Genomic DNA, 7,416 nt, shown 5'->3' with positions numbered 1-7,416 from the left:
GTGTTAGCCAGGATGGTCTCGATCTCCTGACCTCGTGATCCGCCCGTCTCGGCCTCCCAAAGTGCTGGGATTACAGGCTTGAGCCACCGGGCCCGGCCAATATTAATGATCTTTAGAGAGCACACACTATTGAATTATACTAGGATCTAAATCTTAACGTAACTCACCCCCCGCCCGAGGACACGTTTTGTTTCATGGTATCTTTATTGCAAAAAACACTTAAATAATTTTTAAAATGCATCAATTATAATGGCTAAAAAGTAAAGAACAGCAAGAGAGCCACAGCCAAAAAAAAGAAAACTGACCACAGAGAGCCTTCCTGCCATAGGCACTGAGGACAGCAATCAACAGATGGTGCTGACTGCTGTGATTATCAAGCCAAGCACATTTGTATTAGTTTGTTTTCATGCAGCTGATCAATTTATACCCAAATTTATACAGGAAAAGGGTTTAATGGACTTACAGTTCCACATGGCTGGGGAGGCCTCACAATCATGGTGGAAGGTAAGGAGGAGCAAGTCGTATCTTACATGGATGGCAGCAGGCAGAGAGAGAGAGAGCTTGTGCAGGGGATCTCCTCTTTTTAAAACCATCAGATCTCATGACACATATTCATGAGAACAGCATTGGAAAGACCATGGTGGCAAGTCTTCTTCTGAAATCTAGGTGGAGGTTCCCAAGTCTCAATTATTGACTTCTGTGCACTCACAGTCTCAACACCACATGGTAGCTGCCAAAGCTTGAAGCTAGCACCCTCTGAAGCCACAGCCCAAGCTCTACATTGGCCCCTTTCAGCCACAGCTGGAGCCACTGGGACACAGGGCACCAAGACCCTAGGCTGCACACCACTTTTTCCTCCTAGGCCTCTGGGCCTGTAATGGGAGGGGCTGCCACAAAAGTCTCTGACATGTCCTGGAGACATTTTCCCTATTGTCTTTGGGATAACATTCAGCTCTTTGTTACTTATGCATATTTCTTCAGCTGGCTTTAATTTCTCCTCAGAAAATGGGATTTTCTTTTCTATAGCATTGTCAGGCTGCAAATTTTCTGAACTTTTATGCTCTGCTTCTCTTATAAAACTGAATGCCTTTAACAGCACCCAAGTCAATTTTTGAATGCTTTGCTGCTTAGAAATTTCCTCTGTCAGGGGCAGGGACAAAATGCCACCAGTCTCTTTGCTAAAACATAACAAGAGTCACCTTTGCTCCAGTTCCCAATAGGCTCCTCATCTCCATCTGAGACCACCTCAGCCTGGATCTTATTGTTCACATCACTATCAGCATTTTTGTCAAAACCATTCAACAAGTCTCTAGGAAGTTCCAAACTTTCCCATGCTTTCCTGTCTTCTTCTGAGCCCTCCAAACTCTTCCAACCTCTGCCTGTTACCCAGTTGCAAAGTTGCTTCCACATTTTTGGGTATCTTTTCAGCAATGCCCCACTCTACTGGTACCAATTTACTGTATTAGTTCATTTTCATGCTGCTGGTAAATACATACCCAAGACTGGGCAATTTACAAAAAAAAAAAAAAAAAAGATTTATTGGACTTACAGTCCCACATGACTTGAGAGGCTTCACAATCATGGCAGAAGGCAAGGCGAGGAAGTCACATCTTATGTGGATGGCAACAGGCAAAGAGAGAGAGAGCTTGTGCAGGGAAATGCCCATTTTTAAAACCATCAGATCGCTTGAGATTTATTCACTATCATGAGAACAGCATCAGAAAGACCCACCCCCATGATTCAGTTATCTCCCACTGGGTCTCTCCCACAGCACGTGGGAATTACAGGAGCTTGAGATTTGGGTGGGGACACAGAGCCAAACCATATCAGTGAGGAAGGCATGTTAAAAGCTGAGATAGGGCAAAAGCTAGGCCTCCTGTGCCAAGGAGCAAGCCAAGTTGTGAATGCAAAGAAAAAAATTCTGAAGTAAATTAATTAAAAATGCTACTCCAGTGAACACAGTGAACACATGAATGATAAGAAGGTTAAACAGGCCTATTGCTGATATGGAGAAAGTTTTAGTGGTCTAGATAGATCAAACAAGCCATAAAATTCCTTTAAATCAAAGCCTAATCCAGAGCAATAGCCTACCTACTAAATTCTATGAAGGCTAAGAGAAGTAAAGAGGTTTCAGAAGAAAAGATTGAAGCTAACAGAGGTTAGTTCATGAGGTTTAAGAAAGGAAGCCATCTCTATAATGTAAAAGTGTATGAAGAAGCAGCAAGTGCTGATGGAGAAGCTGCAGCAAGTTATCCAGAAGATTTAGCTAAGATGACTGATGAAGGTGGCTTCACTAAACAACATATTTTCACTGTCAATGAAACACCCTTATACTGTAAGACAATGCCATCTAGGACTTTCATAGCTGGAGAGATAAAGTCAATGTCTGACTTTAAAGCTTCAAAGGACAGGCTGACTCTCTCATGAGCTAAATGCAGCTGGTGACTTTAAGTTGGAGCCAATGCTCGTTTACCATTTGGAGAATCTTAGGGCACTTAAGAATTATGCTAAATCTACTCTGCCTATGCTCTATAAATGGAACAACACAACCTGAATGATAGCACATCTGTTTTGCAGCATGACTTAGTGATTATTTTAAGCTCACTGTTGAGACCTACTGCTTGGAAAAAGAGGTTCCTTTCAAAATATTACTGCTTGTTGACAATATACCTGATCACCCAAGAGCTCTGATGGAAATGTACATGGAGATTAATGTTGTCTTCATGCCTACTAACCTAGCATCCACTCTGCAAACCATGGATCAAGGAATAATTTTGACTTTCAATTCTTATTATTTAAGAATATATTTTGTAAGGTTATAGCTGCCATAGATAGTGATTCCTCTCTTAGATCTGGGCAAAGTAAATTGAAATTTTTCTGGAAAGAATTCACTAGAATGGCATCATTTAGTGATGCCATTTGAAAAAAAGTTATCTTTTTTGTAAAGAACATTTGTGATTCATGGGAGAAAGTTAAAGTGTCAACATTCATGAGAGTTTGGAATAAATTGATTGCAACCCTCATGGATGATTTTGAGGGGTTCATTGAAGTCTTCAGTGGAGGAAGTAACTGTGGATACGAAAGAAATAACAAGAGAACTTGAATTGGAGCCTGAAGATATAACTGAATTTCTGCAATCTGATGATCAAGTTTGAATGGATGAGGCATTGCTTCTTATGGATGAGCAAAGGAAGTGGTTTTTTGGAGGTGGAATCTACTCGTGGTGAAGATGCTGTGAACAATGTTGAACAATGTTTACAATGCTGATGCTGTAAGCAAGAATTTAGACTATTACAAAAACTCAGTTGATAAAGCAATGGTAGGGTTTGAGAGGACTGACTCCAATTTTGAAAGAAGTTCTACTGTGGGTAAAATGCTATCAAACAGCATTGCATGATACAGAAGAAGTATTTTGTGAGAGTCCATAGATGTGGCAAACTTCATTATTGTCTTATTTTAAGAAATTGCCAAAACCACCCAAACCTTCAGCAACCACCAGCCTTATCAGTGAGCAGCCATCAACATCAAGGTAAGACCCTCCACCAACAAAAAGCTTATGACTTGCTGATGGCTCAAATGATCATTAGCATTTTTCAGCAATAAAATATTTTTACATTAAGGTATGTGCCCTTTTTTTTTAGACATAATGCTATTGCACACTTAATGGACTACAGTAGAGTGTAAGCATAGCTTTTATATGCACTGGAAAACCAAAAAGTTCATATAACTCACTTGATTGTGTTAGTAACTTTATTGTGGCGACCTGGATCCAAACCAGCAATATCTCTGAGGTACGGCTGTTCTCAATTCAAAATTGATGAAGGCTGAAAAATCTGACTTGTGGGTTGAAAACAAAAGCACATCAGTGATCATGCATTTATTTGTCTTTTACACTATCGTAATACAGCTACAGCCACAAAGAAATTTGTTTTTCTGTGTATTTGAGTTTTCTAGAAAACTGAAATATATCCTGTTGAATATTCCAATTTTGTGTTTCAGATGGCTTATGGAATTTAACACATATTATGCACATCCCTGAATATCCTACTGAATAGAATAGGTTGCTCTTTTTGAGATGGTTGAAGGGCATCATCATGAGTATCCAGCACTGGCTGCTGCATTAATACCGTGATCCATGTAGGAAATATGCTTATGGTAAAGATCCTAGACTTCAAGGCTTTATTTGAGGTCTGCCGAGGTTTTCATTTGCTGCAGACCAGCTTTTTTTATGGCTTCTTCCTAAAGTCGGTATGCCTGATTCCAGGAACCCCTCTCTCTAATTTTGTTCTTTTGTTTGTTTGTTTTGAGATGGAGTGTGGCTCTGTCACCAGGCTGGAGTGCAGTGGCGTGATCTCAGATAACTGCAACCTCTCCCTCCCAGTTTCAAGCAATTCTCCTGTCTCAGCCTCCAGAGTAGCTGGGACTACAGGTGCGCGCCACCACACTCAGCTAATTTTTGTATTTTTAGTAGAGACAGGGTTTCACCATGTTGGACAGGATGGTCTCGATCTCTTGACCTTGTGATCTGCCCACCTCAACCTCTCAAAGTGTGGGGATTACGGTCATGAGCCACGGTGCCTGGCCCTAATTTTGTTCTTTTCATTGCCAAAGATAGGAAACCAAAATAAAATGTTCATGCATATTAAGATCATACATAAAATAAAATTAAACATTCTAGGGTAGGGATTACATACTCCTGCCCCTTTGACTTAACTATACAGACTTTGATACAAAATATGTATCTTTATGGATTTTATTTTGACTATTTAAATATCTTAAAGTTTTGCTTATTCTAGTTTATCAGTTGCATTCTGGATAAGAGAAATCATCTAATATTGTGACCTTTGTATAAGTGAGATAGAACCATAAAACCCCAACCCTAAAGATTATATTCTACAACTTTTAAGAGGTGACTGCTTTTCTGTCCCAGTTCATTTTTTTACAAGTCATGCCTTAGAGTCATTCTCTAATATTAAGAGTGTGACCCTTAATATTATTATTATCAGTCTATTAAGTGACTAATGGTACCTCAGTGTAGTTTATTTTAATTAATAATTATTGAAAAATTTGATGATGTTTTCACATGCTTCAAAGCCATTTGTAATATCTTTTTGATGAAGTATTTATTCATATCCTTTGCCCATTTCTCCACAGAATTTTTGTTGATTTTTTTTAATTTATAAAAGTTCTTTGTAGAGTAGGGAAATTATTCTTTTGTCTGTGATTTAAGATTTTTCAGTTTTTCATTTGTCTCTTGACTGTAGTTACATGGCTTTTTTTGGCTGTGGATTATTTTTATTTTAACATAGGCATGTTTACTTTTTTTTTTAATGGTGCCTAGGTCTTTGTCACACTTGGGCCTTCTCTAATTCAACATTTCATATTTAGATGTAACATATGCATATATATGCACACATATATGTATGTTTGTGTATATATGGAAAAGATATGTACAAATATGTGTATGTGTATATTTACATATGAATATATGTTTTTAAAGTATATGTTTAAAAAAGGTTCATGACTTTTTCCTGGAACTTTTAAGTTTCATTGTTTACTTTTAAAGTCTGATCTTTCTGGAATTTATTTTGATTTGAAGTACAAAGTAATCTTCTTTATTGATTTAACACAAAAATATCCTGTTCTCCCAACACCAGTTATTATTTACTGAATAATCTCTTTTAACACTGATTTTAAGTGCCAAGTCTTATCATATAGTAAGTTATATTTTGAACCACCCTATTTTAATTATTGTAGCTTTTTAATGCATTTTAGTACCTTATCACTGTTTTTATTCCTCAAAATTTTCTTTGGTATTCTTAATTTTTTCTACATAAACTTTAAAATTAACTAGTCTTAATTTTTTAAAAGCTGCTATTTTTATTGAAATTTTGTTAAATGTATAGTATAATATAGGGAGAACCAACATCTTTTAAATATTGCATATTCCTATTGAAGAATAAGGTATCAATTTCCACTTATGCTAGTCTTTTCCCTCAATTGTCTCATAATTACTATAAATGACTTTTACAATTTTTTTCAACTGTAAAATAAAGTCCAGGCATTGTAATTTGTTGATGTGCATCTCAAATCTCTTAAGCCGTCTGTCTCCCTGTTTCTCCAGCTCTCACTGACCTTTATTTCTATGTTATGTTTGTTGAAACTGATCAACTGTCCTGTACATTTTCCCACCATCTGGACCTTGCTGATGTACCCTCATTGTGTTGTTTAGCATATTAATGTATCCTTGTTTTGCTAAGAATACTATTTAAAAGATGAAGGATTCTAATATTTTTCGTGTTTATTCCTCTAAAGCATTTTATCTGTTCTTTTGTATAGATCCTTCTTATTTCTGTTTGAGTATATTTTTAGGGTTTTAAATAATATAACCTCTGTAGAGGGCAATTTGACAGTATTTATTAAAGTTTTAAGTACTTGTATCTTTTGACCCAACAATTTAACTCCTCAGAATTTATCCTGTGGACATAATTGCCCACCTGCGAAATGCTATACGTCTGAAATTACTTGTTGTGGCATTATTTATTATGGTAAGATTGCAATAATCTAAATTCCCATTGGTAGAAGACTAATTAAATAAATACAGTGAAATGTTATAAAGCTGATTTTTTAAAATGAGAAAATTCTTTATGTAATGCTAGGAAATAGTATCCAGCATATGCTGTTAAATGAAAAGTAAAAATGTAAGTGTATATGAATGTACATTATGTTATTATTTCTGTAAGAAAAGTGGCAATACATATACTGTATATACATAAGATATCTCTAGAAGATAACTTTGGTTGGTTCCACTGAGGGAAATTGGCTAAGGGACAAGGGAGTGTGGGGAAGAGAATCTTCACTATATACCTTTTATAACTTTTCATTTGTGCTCTGTGAATGTTTCACCTGTTTAACTTTTTTTAGTTAAAAACATTTAAGTACTGTAATGAAATAAATGGTAGATTAATCTCCCAATAAATATATTTTATGTTTGAGACCTGTTGTAGAATTATTTGGCACAAGTAGGACCAATATGTTAAATGTCATCCACACTTAAGGAATACCTTGCCAGCAAGTAAGCCAGTTTAAAACTAGATGGACAGCTGTGTGTGTGTGTGTGTGTGTGTGTGTGTGTGTGTGTGTGTGTGTGTATGTGCACATGCACACATGGAATTTAGCAGAGTCGGTCTTTTATGGTGAATTCCTGCCTTACGTTAACAGAAGTGAACCTGATGACCTCTAAATGCCATCCAACATGGGCAGCATGGCATAATAAAATAGTACAAGACTTGAAGCCTTCAGATGAAAGTTCAGATCCCCTCTTCACTCTTTAATAAACTGTGTGAACATGATAAAGTATCTTCAACTTAATAGGTTTCAGTTTCTTTTTTATTTATTTATTTATTTATTTATTTA

General features: G+C 36.5%; 1 protein-coding gene across 2 annotated transcripts in view; it reads left to right on the top strand.

Moving 5' to 3' along the window:
* The window catches only part of SERPINI1 (serpin family I member 1), an 89,590-nt gene that overhangs the window by 31,840 nt on the left and 50,334 nt on the right, over positions 1–7,416 (top strand). The gene's annotated exons all lie outside the window — the stretch shown is intronic.

Source organism: Rhinopithecus bieti, unplaced genomic scaffold, assembly GCF_001698545.2.
Source record: "Rhinopithecus bieti isolate Rb0 unplaced genomic scaffold, ASM169854v2 scaffold_30204, whole genome shotgun sequence".
NCBI lineage: Eukaryota > Metazoa > Chordata > Mammalia > Primates > Cercopithecidae > Rhinopithecus > Rhinopithecus bieti.
The sequence above is the reverse complement of the archived record's forward strand: the minus strand, read 5'-3'. Positions and strand labels throughout refer to the sequence as shown.